This window comes from Triticum urartu, chromosome 5, assembly GCF_003073215.2.
Source record: "Triticum urartu cultivar G1812 chromosome 5, Tu2.1, whole genome shotgun sequence".
Taxonomy (NCBI): domain Eukaryota; kingdom Viridiplantae; phylum Streptophyta; class Magnoliopsida; order Poales; family Poaceae; genus Triticum; species Triticum urartu.
Window position 1 is genome coordinate 506,523,986 of NC_053026.1, and position 16,803 is coordinate 506,540,788.

Here is a 16,803-nt window from a genome sequence, read left to right on the forward strand (position 1 = left end):
TTCTCTCGAAAGAAGTGAGTGGGAGGAAAGTAGAACTTGACGAGGTAACTGTACCTGCTCCCTTACTGGAAAGTAGTTCATCACAGAAAACTGTTTCAGTGACACCTACGCCAGTTAGTGAGGAAGCCAATGATAATGATCATGAAACTTCAGATCAAGATAGTACTGAACCTCGTAGATCAACCAGAGTAAGATCCGCACCAGAGTGGTACGGTAATCCTGTTCTGAAAGTCATGCTACTAGATCATGATGAACCTACAAACTATGAAGAAGCGATGGTGAGCCCAGATTCCGCAAAGTGGCTTGAAGCCATGAAATCTGAGATGGGATCCATGTATGAGAACAAAGTATGGACTTTGGTTGACTTGCCCGATGATCGGCAAGCAATTGAGAATAAATGGATCTTTAAGAAGAAGACTGACGCTGATGGTAATGTTACTGTCTACAAAGCTCGACTTGTCGCAAAAGGTTTTCGGCAAGTTCAAGGGATTGACTACGATGAGACCTTCTCACCCATAGCGATGCTTAAGTCCGTCCAAATCATGTTAGCAATTGCCGCATTTTATGATTATGAAATTTGGCAGATGGATGTCAAAACTGCATTACTGAATGGATTTCTGGAAGAAGAGTTGTATATGATGCAACCGGAAGGTTTTGTCAATCCAAAGGGAGCTAACAAAGTGTGCAAGCTCCAGCGATCCATTTATGGACTGGTGCAAGCCTCTCGGAGTTGGAATAAACGTTTTGATAGTGTGATCAAAGCATTTGGTTTTATACAGACTTTCGGAGAAGCCTGTATTTACAAGAAAGTGAGTGGGAGCTCTGTAGCATTTCTGATATTATATGTGGATGACATATTGCTGACTGGAAATGATATAGAATTTCTGGATAGCATAAAGGGATACTTGAATAAAAGTTTTTCAATGAAAGACCTCGGTGAAGCTGCTTACATATTAGGCATTAAGATCTATAGAGATAGATCAAGACGCTTAATTGGACTTTCACAAAGCACATACCTTGACAAAATTTTGAAGAAGTTCAAAATGGATCAAGCAAAGAAAGGGTTCTTGCCTGTGTTACAAGGTGTGAAGTTGAGTAAGACTCAATGCTCGACCACTGCATAAGATAGAGAGAGTATGAAAGATGTTCCCTATGCATCAGCCATAGGATCTATCATGTATGCAATGTTGTGTACCAGACCTGATGTGTGCCTTGCTAGAAGTTTAGCAGGGAGGTACCAAAGTAATCCAGGAGTGGATCACTGGACAGCGGTCAAGAACATCCTGAAATACCTGAAAAGGACTAAGGATATGTTTCTCATATATGGAGGTGACAAAGAGCTCACCGTAAAAGGTTACCTTGATGCAAGCTTTGACACTGATCCAGACGATTCTAAATCGCAAACCGGATACGTTTTTACATTAAACGGTGGAGCTTTCAGTTGGTGCAGTTCTAAGCAAAGCGTCGTAGCGGGATCTACATGTGAAGCGGAGTACATAGCTACTTCGGAAGCAGCGAACGAAGGAGTCTGGATGAAGGGGCTCATATCCGATCTAGGTGCCATACCTAATGCATCGGGTCCAATGAAAATCTTTTGTGACAATACTGGTGCAATTGCCTTGGCAAATGGAGTCCAGATTTCACAAAAGGACCAAACACATCAAGAGACGCTTCAACTCCATCCGGGATCTAGTCCAGGTGGGAGACATAGAGATTTGCAAGATACATACGGATCTGAATGTTGCAGACCCGTTGACTAAGCCTCTTCCACGAGCAAAACATGATCTGCACCAAGGCTCCATGGGTGTTAGAATCATTACAGTGTAATCTAGATTATTGACTCTAGTGCAAATGGGAGACTGAAGGAAATATGCCCTAGAGGCAATAATAAAGTTATTATTTATTTCCTTATAATCATGATAAATGTTTATTATTCATGCTAGAATTGTATTAACCGGAAACATAATACATGTGTGAATACATAGACAAACAAAGTGTCACTAGTATGCCTCTACTTGACTAGCTCGTTAATCAAAGATGGTTATGTTTCCCGACCATGAACAATGAGTTGTTATTTGATTAACGAGGTCACATCATTAGTTGAATGATCTGATTGACATGACCCATTCCATTAGCTTAGCACCCGATCGTTTAGTATGTTGCTATTGCTTTCTTCATGACTTATACATGTTCCTATGACTATGAGATTATGCAACTCCCGTTTGCCGGAGGAACACTTTGGGTGCTACCAAACGTCACAACGTAACTGGGTGATTATAAAGGACCATTACAGGTGTCTCCAAAGGTAGATGTTGGGTTGGCTTATTTCGAGATTAGGATTTGTCACTCCGATTGTCGGAGAGGTATCTCTGGGCCCTCTCGGTAATACACATCACATAAGCCTTGCAAGAATTACAACTAATATGTTAGTTGTGAGATGATGTATTACGGAACGAGTAAAGAGACTTGCCGGTAATGAGATTGAACTAGGTATTGGATACCGACGATCGAATCTCGGGCAAGTAACATACCGATGACAAAGGGAACAACGTATGTTGTTATGCGGTCTGACCGATAAAGATCTTCGTAGAATATGTAGGAGCCAATATGGGCATCCAGGTCCCGCTATTGGTTATTGACCGGAGACGTTTCTCGGTCATGTCTACATTGTTCTCGAACAGTAGGGTCCGCACGCTTAACGTTACGGTGACAGTTATTATGAGTTTATGCATTTTGATGTACCGAAGGTTGTTCGGAGTCCCGGATGTGATCACGGACATGACGAGGAGTCTCGAAATGGTCGAGACATAAAGATTGATATATTGGAAGCCTATGTTTGGACATCGGAAGTGTTTCGGGTGAAATCGGGATTTTACCGGAGTACCGGGAGGTTACCGGAACCCCCCGGGAATCATATGGGCCTTAGTGGGCCTTAGTGGAAAGGTGAAAGGGCTGCCCATAAGGGCTGCGCGCTTCCCCCCTCCCCTAGTCCTATTAGGACTAGGAGAGGTGGCCGGCCACCCCTCTCCCTCTTTCCCCCTTGGGAGTCCTATTTGGAATAGGATTGGGGGGGGGGGGAGTCCTACTCCCGGTAGGAGTAGGACTCCTCCTGCGCCTCCATAGGGCTGGCCGCACCCCTCCCCCTTGGCTCCTTTATATACGGAGGCAAGGGGCACCTCTAGACACACAAGTGTCATTGAGATCGTTCCTTAGCCGTGTGCGGTGCCCCTTGCCACCATATTCCACCTCGATCATATCGTTGTAGTGCTTAGGCGAAGCCCTGCGTTGGTAGAACATCAAGATCGTCACCACGCCGTCGTGCTGACGGAACTCCTCCCCGAAGCTTTGCTGGATCGGAGCCCGGGGATCGTCATCGAGCTGTACGTGTGCTAAGAACTCGGAGGTGCCGGAGTAACGGTGCTTAGATCGGTCGGATCGGGAAGAAGACGTACGACTACTTCCTCTACGTTGTGTCAACGCTTCCGTTGCGATCTACAAGGGTATGTAGATCAGACTCTCCCCCTCGTCGCTATGCATCACCATGATCTTGCGTGCGCGTAGGAAATTTTTTGAAATTACTACGTTCCCAACACCCCTTTGGTCCCAGTTCGTGCCACCGACCAGGACCAAAGGTCAGGTTTCAAAAGCCCAAAGGGCGGGAAACAGGGGCCTTTGGTCCTGGTTGGTGGAACCAACTTGGACTAAAGGGAGGCATTGGTTCTGGTTGGTGCCACCAACGAGTACCAATGCCCCCCTTTAGTCCCGGTTGGTGCTACCAACTGGGACCAAAGGCCTTGTGCTGCCCGCGGTCAAAAGTTTAGTCCCACCTCGCTAGTTGAGAGGAGCTCGGAGTGGTTTATAAGCCCCACTGCGGCTGCCCTCTTGAGCTCCTCTCAAATGCTGGCTTACTGGGCCTAATCACACACTATGCTACAAGTGGGCCTATCGGGCCTTCTGTGGGCCTGAATCCTGGCCCATGGTTGGGTTTCTAGTCGTATTCAGGCCGTGGTGGCCGAGTAGGTGGCATTTTTTTTTCATTTTTTCCAGTTTTTGTTTTCTTTTTTGCTTTATTTATTTTATTTTGTTTCTACTTACAGGAAAATACTTACTGTTTTCCAATGATTCTTTTTTGCTTTTAAGTAATAAAAATTATAAACTTTTTGTTAGTGCCATTAGTTTTCCAATTTGAATAGTTTAAATTTGATTTTTTTCAATTTGTGTGAATCACTAGTTTGTGAATAACATTACTATAAAAATAGATTTTTGAGTGATTCTTTTTCCTACTATTTAATATTACTGTGTTTTATCATTATCTTCAATTTGGTAATTTTTAGGGTTATTTGAAATATCTGTTTTAATCAAAAACATATTTTGTTATGTTAGTTTGCTCTTAAAGTTTCAAACAAAATTTTTTTTCTTGAAAATTCTTTTTGCTATTAATGGTTTGAACAAAAAATAATTTGATAATTTTAGTTTCATAAATTTTATACAATTTTAGTTTAAAAAATAATAGAGGTTTATAAAAGCTTTTTAGTTGATTCGTTTTGCTATTAGAGCTTCATTAAAGTTTTCTAGTTCATTCTTTTTGCTATTAGAGTTTCATTAAAGTTTTCTCGTTCAATATTTTAGTTCATTATTTTTTCTATTAGAGTTTCATAAAAATTTTCTAGTTCATTATTTTTTTATATTAGTTCATTCTTTGAGCTAAATGACCCTGAAATTGAAAAGCACTTCAAATGAACTCTGAAGACGCTGAAAATTGGCATGGCATCATCATTTCACCCGCATAGCATGTGTTAAAAAGTTGAGAGGGTTACGACAAAAACTGGATGCACTTCGTGTACAAAATGGACAATCTCTTTCGAAGTTTCAAAGTTTCGGACGAAAAATCATTTGTTACAAAGGGATTTCATTTTTTGAACTTATTTGAACTCCAGACTTTTTGTGTGTGCAAAATCCACCATTCAAAGCCACACCATCAATTTTCAACCTCTCCTGACTTCATTTGTTATTTTTCATGCATTTACTTATTTTTTGAGCTATATGACCCTGAAATTGAAAGCACTACAAATGAAATTTAGAAAGGTTGAAAGTTGGCATGTGGTATCATCATTTTACCCACATAGCATGTGCTAAAAAGATGAGAGGGTTACGGCAAAAACTGGATGCACTTCGTGTACAATCAATTTTCAACCCTTTCTGACTTCATTTCTTTTTTTCATGCATTTACTGATTTTTTGAGCTATATGACCCTGAAATTGAAAAGCACTACATATGAACTCTGGAAAGGTTCAAAGTTGTCATGGTATCATCATTTCACCCACATAGCATGTGCTAAAAAGTTGAGGGGGTTACGACAAAAGCTAGATGCACTTCGTGTACAAAATGAGCAATCTCTTTCGAAGTATCAGGGTTTCAGATGAAAACTCATCTATTACGAAGGGATTTCATTTTTGAACTTATTTGAACTCTAGACTTTTTGTGTGTTCAAAATGCACCATTCAAAGCCACATCATCAATATTCAACCATTTCTGACTTCATTTGTTATTTTTCATGCATTTACTGATTTTTTTGAGCTTTATGACCCTGAAATTGAAAAGCACTACAAATGAACTCTGAAAAGGTTGAAAGTTGGCATGGTATCAACATCTCACTCACATAGCATGTGCGAAAAAGTTGAGAGGGTTACGGTAAAAAAATGGATGCACTTCGTGTACAAAACGGACAATCTCTTTCAAAGTATCACTACAAAAAATACACTTCCATGATGATACGTGTTTATCACGTTTTCTGTCATGCATGTACATCCATGAAGATTTTATGATAGAATCTAGATAGCACTACAAGAAATATGTCAATTAGTGACCTTCTGTCAGTGACCCTGAAAGAATTGGTCATAGATCTATGACCATTTCAGACCAATTGCTCAAAAGCTGTTCGGGGGGCTCCAAACCCTTAACTATAACGACCATTTTGGTCAGAAAGGTTGTAATTTCCTTACACGAAATGGTCATAAAGCAGATAACACTGGTCTGCTGCCTTATTTCTAGCTGATCATGACCAATATAGATGGTCATAACCTTGTAAATTGTGGTGGGTTGATATGACTAGGCGCCACGTCATCAGTTTTACCTATGTATCATGTCCATGTGGCAGTCCGAGGTTGTGAAGCAACCTATATTTCTGTCATTCCCAAAATTCCCCAAAAATGTCATAAATTCTTTGGGTCATATCTTCATCAAATATGTAAAAATCCTTCCTTGCCTAGTTCAAAACTAATTCAACAATATTCATTTTCCTATTCTGTTCACAACAACACTTTATGAAGGAAGTGCTATTTATATATTCTTGATTGCCCTCGGAATTTTTGGGCACTCTTTCCTATCCAAATCATTACCGCATGACAAAATTCAGCTCCATTTGCCTAGCAAATCTTCCTCGGAAAATTTCCAAAGTTTTTGTCCACCTAGAAGCATTGTGAAGGAAGTACCTTTTTTATATCTCGAAATGACATGAAATTTATATAGTTTCTTCATATGCCCAAATTTTCACCCTCCTCCAAATTGCAGCTCAGTCAAATCATCTATGTGAGCCCAGGTTCAATTTATATTTTATGGCCAAATTGGCACGTTGCAAAGCAAGTGTTATATAGACCCCTCCTATTACCCTCAAACTTTTCGGGCACTCTTCCATACCAAAATCATTGCCACATGATAATATTCAGCTCATTTTTCGTAGTAAATCTTTCTCAGGAAATTTCCAAAGTTTCTACCTCGAGAAAAGCTTTGTGAAGTAAGTACTAGCTAGGCTTACCCAAATGATCTGAAAATTTACCAGCGCATGACCATACCTATGTAACTTACGTACACCAATTTTTAGCCCATTTCATTCATCCAATCTGTCTCACTAGTTTTCCCAAGTTTTTGTCCATAGAAGAGCATTGTGAAGGAAGTACGACTTTGGCATGTCCAAATAGTATCCATTTTCTACAGTGCTTTCCTATGCCCAAATAACCATCCTCCACCAAATGCCAGCTCAATCCATTCATTATTTTGAGCCGAGCTTCAACATTCGTATTTATGTCCAGTGTGGTAGTTTGCAAAGCAAGTACCACCTAGGCTCCTCCTTTTGAGCTGAAAATTTGTGAAGACGGTCTTCTTAGTAACTGATCATCCTCAGCCAAAACTCACGCCCATTAGCCATGTGCATTTCCCGTACCGCTAATCAAACACTTGGCTGCTAATTCATGTTTGAGCATCGATCGGTCTCCTCGTGACAATCTTATGTTGTAATTTTCTTCCTAGCACCTACCTGGGGAGTGCCCAACCCGCTAGACATGCCTAGGCCGCCCAGAAGACATGGCAACGCCACGGTCACAAGGTGACCACGCGGCGGGCATGCGAGTTTACGCGCGCTATAGTTGGGGGCCTCGGCCACTGCCCAAACCTCGACGTATCGCCACCAAACCATGTATTTATGATTAAATAGGTACTTATGTAACTAGAAATGATTTTTGGAAAAATAAATAGCAAACTATGAGGCAGCTGCAGTTCAAATTTGACCCGCTTCCAACTGAATCGGCGGGAATTTGTCTTTTTCACCAGAGGTGGATCAAAACTTTTGTCACCCAACCATTTTGTCAATTGTGCATTATATATGGCCTAGTATTTTATAAAATTGATTAGGTCCAATTTTGCAACAAATATATGGTAGGTCCTTCATAAAGAAAACTCATTTTGGGCACTCGGAAAAATGGAAAATGAATTTTTTGTGCAAAGAAAATGAAAACTTCCTTAGGCAACATTGTTTGTCATTCCAAGATGCACCCTTGTGCACGATATGAGGTCATTTAAACAAACTATGCCATGAATGTGGCCATAAGATTGATCATTTGGCTTGATGGCCATGTATCTTCATGCATGATAGCTCATTTTTTAGAACACTTTTTTAAAAGAATTGTCGTATTACAAGTTTATTATTTTTCCTGGGAACTTGGCCACATATAATGACACAATGCCAAGGTTTTCCAATTTTTTTAATTATTTTTGAATTTTTTATGCCCGTTTCAAAATGTGGTCAAAACAGCGGGAATGACCGTTCCTAGCTAGTGGTTGAATCTTGGGATTTTTTTGGTGTTTCTCTGATTAAATAGATACTTATGTACATAGAAATGATTTTTTGGAAAAAATAAATAGCAAACTATGAGGCGCATGCAGTTCAAATTTGACCCGCTTCCAGCTGAATCGATGGAAATTTGTCTTTTTCACGAGAGGTGGATCAAAACTTTTGACACCCAACCATTTGGTCAATTGTGCATTAAATATGTCCTAGTATTTTAGAAAAATGATTTGGTCCAATTTTGCAACAATTATTTTGGAGGTCCTTCACAAAAAACCTCCTTTTGGGCACTCAAAAAATGGAAAATGGTTTTTTCCTCCAAAGAAAATGAAAACTTCCTTAGGCAACATTGTTTTCCATTCCAATATGCACCCTTGTGCACAATATGAGATAATTTGAACAAACTATGGCATGGATGTGGCCATATGATTGATCATTTGGCTTGAAAGCCATTGATCTCCACACGTGATAGCTCGTTTGTGAGAACACTTTTTTTAAAAAATTGCCATATTACAAGTTTGTTATTTTTCCCAGGAACTTGGCCACATATAATGACACAATGCGAAGGTTTCCCATTTTTTTGATTTTTTTTTGAATTTTTTATGCCCATTTCAAAATGTGGTCAAAACGGCGGGAATGACCGTTCCTAGCTAGTGGTTGAATCTTGGAATTTTTTTTGGTGTTTCTCTGATTAAATAGATACTTATGTACCTAGAAATGATTTTTGGAAAAAATAAATAGCAAACTATGAGGCACATGCAGTTCAAATTTGACCCGCTTCCAGCTGAATCGACGGAAATTTGTCTTTTTCACGAGAGGTGGATCAAAACTTTTGACACCCAACCATTTGGTCAATTGTGCATTAAACATTGCCTAATATTTTAGGAAAATGATTTGGTACAATTTTGCAATAGATGTATGGTAGGTCCTTCACAAAAAAACCATTTCGGGCACTCGAAAAATAGAAAACAACTCTTTTGTGCAATGAAAATGAAAACTCCCTAGATCAACATTGTTTGTCATCACAACATACACACATGTGCACAATATTATTTCATTTTAACAAACTATAAGTGGTTAATATGTTGAATGTTTGCCCTAAATATGAGGATAAAAACTAGAAACATGAGCCGGATTCTGATTGGTGGAATCCGTTGTGACATGGATCGATGACGTGGCAAACATCCGTCCATCCGTCCATCCATACATCAATCCATCCGTCGATCCAACCCAGTGCAGCCTCTCTCTCTCAACCCTAGCCGATCCAGATGCCTGCCCGCCCCCACTCCTCACCCCGATCCAAATCCCTCCACCGCCACCCCTTCCTTCCGCCGCCCACCTCTCCCCTTCCTTCCCCCGCCCACCTCTCCCCTCGCCTCCACCACCCACCTCTCCCCTCGCCACCGGTCTGCACTCCACTCCTCCCTCGCCTCCGGCCAGAATCGTCGCTCCCGCCCTCCCCCCCCCCCCCCCCCCCCCCCCCCCCCCCCCCCCCCCCCCCCCCCCCCCCGTGCCTAGCTAGGGTTTCGGCAGCCACCCCTAACTTCGCTGGGATCCACCACTTTCGGCGACGGCGAGGCCAGATCACCACCGCCAACTCCATCGAGCGGAGCTCGCTGCCATCCTCACCCGCGCCCTTCATCACCGCATCGCCACTCCGTCCCCACTCCTCTCGATCCCTTCCCCTTCCTCTCCGCCGTCTTCTCCTCGCGACGCCCCACCGTCCACGCGCTCGCCCGCAGAGATCTCCCAGTGCGTCGAGGTACCCTACTCTCCGCCCCTACCCCCACTGCATTGGTCTGAATCTGATCGGTTTGGTTGCAGAAAGCAGAGGCGGCGAAGTAGGGGAAGAACCGGGCCACGGTCGTCACGCTCAACGCCGAGATCCGCCGCGCCAAGGCCAAGCTCCTCGAGGAGGACCTGCCCAAGCTGCAGCACCGCACTTGGCCGCCACCGGTGCGGAGGCGGCGAGCAAGCCGCCGGCGGTGGTGGCCGAGCCGGTGTCGAGGGCGGAGGACGCGCGGCTGTTCCACATATACTATGGGCAGGGGTTCAAGGTCCTCAAGAACGCCTGGGACGGCAGGAGCTACCTCCTCATGCAGGTAGGCACACACTCACGCATTGGCGTTGGTTCATCTACAGATTGATTGATCGGCAATGGTTTTTTGTGCAGAGCACGTCCAAGATGGCGAGCATGACGAGGTACTGAACGGGGAGGAACAAGTCCTTCGTCATCCCCCTCGCAAACTACTCCCTCGACACCGCCACCTCTCCAGGTACGTACACCAACCAAAGCATGCTTCAGCTTCCAACACCTCCAACTTACCAGAGTACAACAATGTCATGTCATTGTTTCCGCCTCTGCTTCCAGTGTCGTTCTTCGAGGTGAGCGAGCAACGGGGGAGCCAAACCGAGATCACACCCCACGGCTGCCTCGACCACGCCCCCTACCCACCCGAGGTACGATGCAGCGGGTGCACAACCTCTCTTCCTCAGTTTTAGTGGAATTTGATTGATCCATGCTGCTGCTGCTTCTAGTTAGCTGTTGTTACTCAAACACGCTGCATATTATTCACAAAAATAAAAATAAAAATACGCTGCATATAATAATATCACCGTCGGTCAGAACGTACTACTAGTAGTAGCACTAGGAGTGAGTGAACAAGTGAGTTAGTTCGGCTGTAACTAGTGACAACAACGATGGTTTTCTCTCTGGTATAAGCAGATACTCACTGCTATCACCTAGCACTAGCAGTGAGTGAGTGAGGTCGGCTATAATCAGTTTACCAGTGACAACAACCATGATTTTGTCTCTGATGTTATCATCGGACACTCTCTCTCTCTAGTCTAGTTTGATGCCAAGTCATATAATGAATTTGTTTTCAACACAAGCTTCTGCTCCTCGATGCCTGCATGTTGATGTTGAAGACCTATAGAGTTTACTTTGTTCATTATATATATAATCATGTCTGAACCTGAACTGTACATCGAGGCTTGGTTGCATTTGTGGGATGCTGAGTATTGGGGAATATTCAACTTTACAAGTTTCAACTTATTCTGTCATCTTGATTTTGGTTCCCTGTAGCTTGGAGTGCCTTGGGTTTCACTTAACATGTGTGTACATGTATGGAACATAGGAAAAAAGTAAGAGGGCAATTCAATTTCAGAGAGAAAGAGAGAGATGCATACATGTATGGTTCAGGCAATGATTTATACATGTATTCTTGGACTGCACCATGGATGAGCATGTCTTGTTCAACTAAAAGAATTTATTTATTGAAAAGAACTAACTCCAACAAGTGATACGTGCTGGTACTTGTGGTGAGAAGCAACCTCTGGTTGATTGTCAGGGTCATGGCGCCCCCTCACCCCGTGCATTTGGCGGCTCACAGCGGGGACTTGGATTGCATCCGAAGCTGCTTGCGTGGGGAGCTGATCGGCTCCAAAGGGACTCTGCTGGGGGAGAACTAGATCCCTGCCATGGTCTTGCCTTACACATTGTTGGTCTGCTTAATTTTGTGCTATGAGGTCGCTGTCAATAGTTTCTCTTGTCCAATGCATGATCACATTATCTCGGCCTTGTACAAATGCTAGCAGGTACTGGGTCATCTGTTCATTTGCATTTCACGCGGGTTCATATTGTGCATAGTGTGAGACTGGCATCTTTCATTTGGTTTGCTGGAACATTGCAGAAAAGAACTTCTTTACATAGAAAACATTGCAAAAATAAAATGTGCGGAAATCTTGAACGGGTTTGGGTATGTTTTCAGCATCTCTGTATTGCACTAGTAATTCACCAATGATTCTTAAGTTCTACCTGTGAGCACCAAATGTGTGGGAACTCTTTTGTAATTTGGTTAATCAGCATTTGTATTGTACCACTTCCTGGTTGCCATATCAAATATTATACCATTGCACTATTTAGTTACTTTTCAAAGTTGTGATAAATATAGTTCTTTTTTACTTTCAAGATAGCATAAAATTCATGTCTTCCATTTTTCTCATCTACGCTGCGTGTCTATATATAGCAGCACCGTTTTAGTTGTTTTGTAGGTTATTAGTAGAATTCAACTAGCCAATTAACAAGTGAACTCACTATGCATTTGCTGAATCCATATTTGTTGACTAAAATCTCTTATGCCGTTGACTTAGCTTGACCCAGAACAGCAGCATCCTTGATGCGACTAACCTTCACCTCGTTCTTTCCCTCGTAGACTCGAATGAGGCCGTATGCAAGGCACCAAGGTGCATGGTGCTCGCAAGCGACGAACGGAGGCTGTTCGACATTGGCTACACAAACCACCATTGTGAGCTCCTACCTTTGCTATGCTACAACCATGCTCTGTTTCATGGGTTAGTTAGGATTTTGATGCTTTTTGCACCGTGGTTGAGTCCTTGCTGACTGTTGTGTCGATGATGAAGTGTTGTTGCCTCATTCGGCTATTTTATTCGCTTCTCGTAATTAGTAGTATTAGAGTGTCGCTGGTTTATTAGGATGTGGCTGAAACCATTGGATGGCCTTCCTGTACATGTTATCCAGCATTAGTACTTGTCCCATTTTTTGTTTCCTTGCCGGACATGCATGTTGTGGTCCCATTTTTTGTTTCGGTGCTGGACATGCATGTTATGGTTCAAGTGTCGATGATGTCTAGTAGAATCATATTATACTATATCTAGTGTTCTTGTGGTTATGTGAAGATGCATCACAAACATCTAGGTCTTTAAACTTGGTTGAATCTATTGCTTTATCATATATTTGGCCCGTAAATCTACATTTCTATGATATCTCTTTCAATATTTTTTTGATAGTCCAGGAATAATCTAATAATCTAATGCTGGTAGTCTGTGTGTTCACTCTTTTACATGAGCTCCAGGTCTATGAAATTTGAAGTTCGAAGCCGTATATCCCTACTCAGCAAAGAGTTGCCTCTATGTTTGACTGTAATAGACTGTAAATATTGTAATATTGTAACAGTAGGCATATTGGGGTTGTAATAGACTATCTACAGATTGTAGTAGTCTTAGTGTTACTTGATGAACAATCTGATGAGTGAGAACAATTTAAGATGCACCTTTGTAATATTTTAATAGATTGTAAAAGACTAGTGTATGTTTGAAATAGTGATTATGTATGTTGAAAAGATGTGAAATGGAAACTTGACCAGTGGGAACCACTTGTGAATAAAATCTGAGCATTTTTGAAATTTCTGACATGTGGGACCAATGTATGGCATTATGACTAGTGGGACCAACGCTAAAATATAATGATTGAAAATAGAAAATAAATGAGTGTAAGAAGGTCAAGGCCCAAAAATAAAGATGCTGAAATATTGGGCTTGGCCCATGTAGCCCACAAGAATTGACTTGGAGAAAATCTAGAATTGTTGGGCTAGGCCCATGTAGAAAATCGAATTGGACCGGGCTGAATCTTGTGCCACATCAGATTGCCACGCTGGATGCCTACGTGTCCTGGGGAGGTTGCTAGTGACCCAAACGCCACAGTAGACATATTTTGGTCATAAACGTCTACGACCATTCCAGAAGAAAGGTCGCTATAGTCAGTTTATGACCGCCAGCTTTTGACCTTATATTTTTGGTCACAAAAAAGTCACAAATTGAAAATAGTGACCATTCAGTGACCAATAGTGCTGGTCACAAGTTGACATATTTCTTGTAGCTAGTGTAGTCATACCTGTGCTATCGTACAAGTGTTCCATGACATTACCAAAGTTATCATCACGGAAGTGTCCACTTCCATGATGATAAATGGCGTGTCATGGAAGTGCTTTCGTCAAGGTTGACCGACACATGGCATCCACCGTAACAGGTCGCCGTTAAGCTATCGGGTCCGGTTTTGGATCCGATAACCTGCTAACAGCCCGGACCAATGAGGATTTTCCAGGTGTAAAATTCTCATTGGCCAGAGGAAACACATGTTGGCTCACCATTGGGACAGATGTCATCCATTCATTGGACAGGAGGCACCTATGATACGTCGACATGTGGCACGGCCCAACAGAGGCCCATTCCGGTCAAAAGGTTGGCCCGTTTGACCTGGTCAAAAGGTAACGGGCCGGCCCACGGAAAGCCTATTAACAGCCTATTCATATATAGCCCATTTACGGCCCGCTAACTCATGGCCCGTTATGGCCTATCGGAATTAAGCCTAGTAGCTTCATCTGGGCCGTCCAATATGATTCCAGCCCGTTGTAACTTCCGGTCCATGTATGGCCCGTGATGTCTTTCGACCCATATGAGGCCATTTCTAACTCTTGGGCCATTAACGGCCCATGGTGAATCTGGCTCGCAATGAACAATGTACCGCTTTATACCCATTAACGGCCCATTATTCCATTGGGCCGTTTCCAACCCGTGTTATCTTTTGGCCTTCTCAGGGCTCATTTATTCTTGGGCTCATTTCCAAGATTCGGTTACTTACGGCCCGTTACTGGCCTTTTCTGCTTGTGGGCCAAATGCAGCCGGTGGTTACAATCATCCTATTTGCGGCCCGTTAATCTGTTGGGCCGTTTTCCTAGCGTCATCAAATACAGCCGATAAACGACGGCCCGTTATTGTTGGCCCATGAATAGACGATTCCAAATCTAGCCCGTTTACGACCCATAATGCGGTCTGTTATTGGCCAATGTTTGGCCGATCGATCATACGGCCCGTAGAAGGCCCATTGGTGATACGACCCGTAGAAGGCCCATTGTTTCTACAGCCCTTAGAAGGCCCATTGTTTCTATGGCCCGTATGAGGCCCATGGTAACTATAGTAAATATGTAGCCCATGGTTATTGTGGCCTAGTTTTAAAAATTAGGTTATTGCGGCCACTAGCAAACCGTGGAAAAAGAACTCCGCTGACTACAAGCAAACAAAAAACAAGACAACAAGGAAATAAATAAGCTATCAACTTACACTAGGCTATCATGGCTATTACACATATTACATCCACTGGGCATCAAAGTTCGCAACCAGTGCAAATATAGGGAACAAAGCAACATATCATATACACTGGTTGTCAAAGTTGGCGACCAGTGCAAATAAACGCCATAGCAAAACAAGTCCAGAACTGAAACCACTTCAGAAGAGCTCAAGAAATAATATCCTGGGTACCCATAATGCTGGCAAGATGCTTAGCAAGCTTATTAACTTTCTCTTGTTTGGCGCTTAAATCCTTCAGCACTTGCTGTTGCACTAGAAAGTATGCATCTAAATTCTGTAGGGACTTCCTCAGACCTCTGGCTTCCTATCGCATAACATCATATCGATGTCTTTCAACTTGAAGTTTAGACTCAAGAAGCCGAACTGATTCAGGCAGCGAGTTCGAAGTGCTGGTGCCAGCAGTAGTAGCCAGTAACTCGAACACTACATCAAGACAGGACTTTGGGGTTGTCTTAGTGTCTTAAATATAGTTTTTATCAGCTTTCTTGGAGACCAATAGGGATGTCTCACTATCTTGAACCTTATCAGCATTACTTCCTTTACCATTGCATAACGGGGTTCTCTTCTCCAATATTTTATCCTCGTTCTAAAAGAGAAACAAACAAACACATCACATGTTTACCATGTTGTCTATGAAACTCATTTTGGTAAACCAGTTCAGTAGTAAGGTGGACATGATAACAACATGAAACAAACATATATCTATGTAGTATGGTCACTGTACGGTCTATATCATTCTAGTTTATGTTACCAAATCAAGATAGAGACAGTTCGAATCATATCTATTTAAGACAAAGCAGCATAGACAGAATATAAGTGTGGGAAACTACACAACAATAACAAAACTTGTAATGTGCATGGCATGAGAAAATAACTGTTTTTCAATTGAAACTGAAATCAACATAGAGTAAGTTACAATAGCAAACACGTTAAAGAAACATGTTTAAAACATACCTATTGCGCCATTGGAGTTTCAATTGCGTCCTTCAAATTTGAAATTAGTTGGTATGAGTAAATATAGTGATGCAAGAGCAAAGTAGTATGAACCATAGCTACGGAACCTGACCTGAGAATAATTCTTCTTCTGCTTTAAGCGTTGACTTGGGGTTCGGAGTGATGGTCCTCATGCTTTGGGCACTGCAATTGCCTTACTAACTGCTCATGTTTGGGTGCTCTGTGGTGGAGACGGTGCTGTGTCAACTATAACTGGGTTACTATCTGTTGGGGTTGGGGTTAGAAGGGGTGTAGCTGGTTCTCTATCCAACTGGGTAGGGGTACAACCTGCGTGAGTCTAGGTTATGTGTGGTGGGGCTGGTTCTTGGTCAAGTACAACCGTGGTTCTATCTGCATCGACAGGTAGCATGATCTTTTCTGAAGACCGTGTTTTTACTCCCATAGATACTGCCATCACCCCCTCGAATTGAAATGGCTGATAAACAAGAAAAATAATTGAATGCACACACACTGTAAGATAGACAGGTGCAATGGATAGTAGGGAAGAAAACAGGGCATGAAATAATTCACATTTATGTTGTCTAACCAAACAGAATACCAGGTCATAATTTCACATATATGATGGCTAATTAAACAGGATAGCATGACACAATTTCACATGTATGATGGCTAACTAAACATGATAGAATGGCATACTTCAAAATATGATGAGTATGTAAACAAGATGACATACGATGTGTCTATTAAAGTGGTTGGCATGCCATAAATCACAAACATGCCGTCGA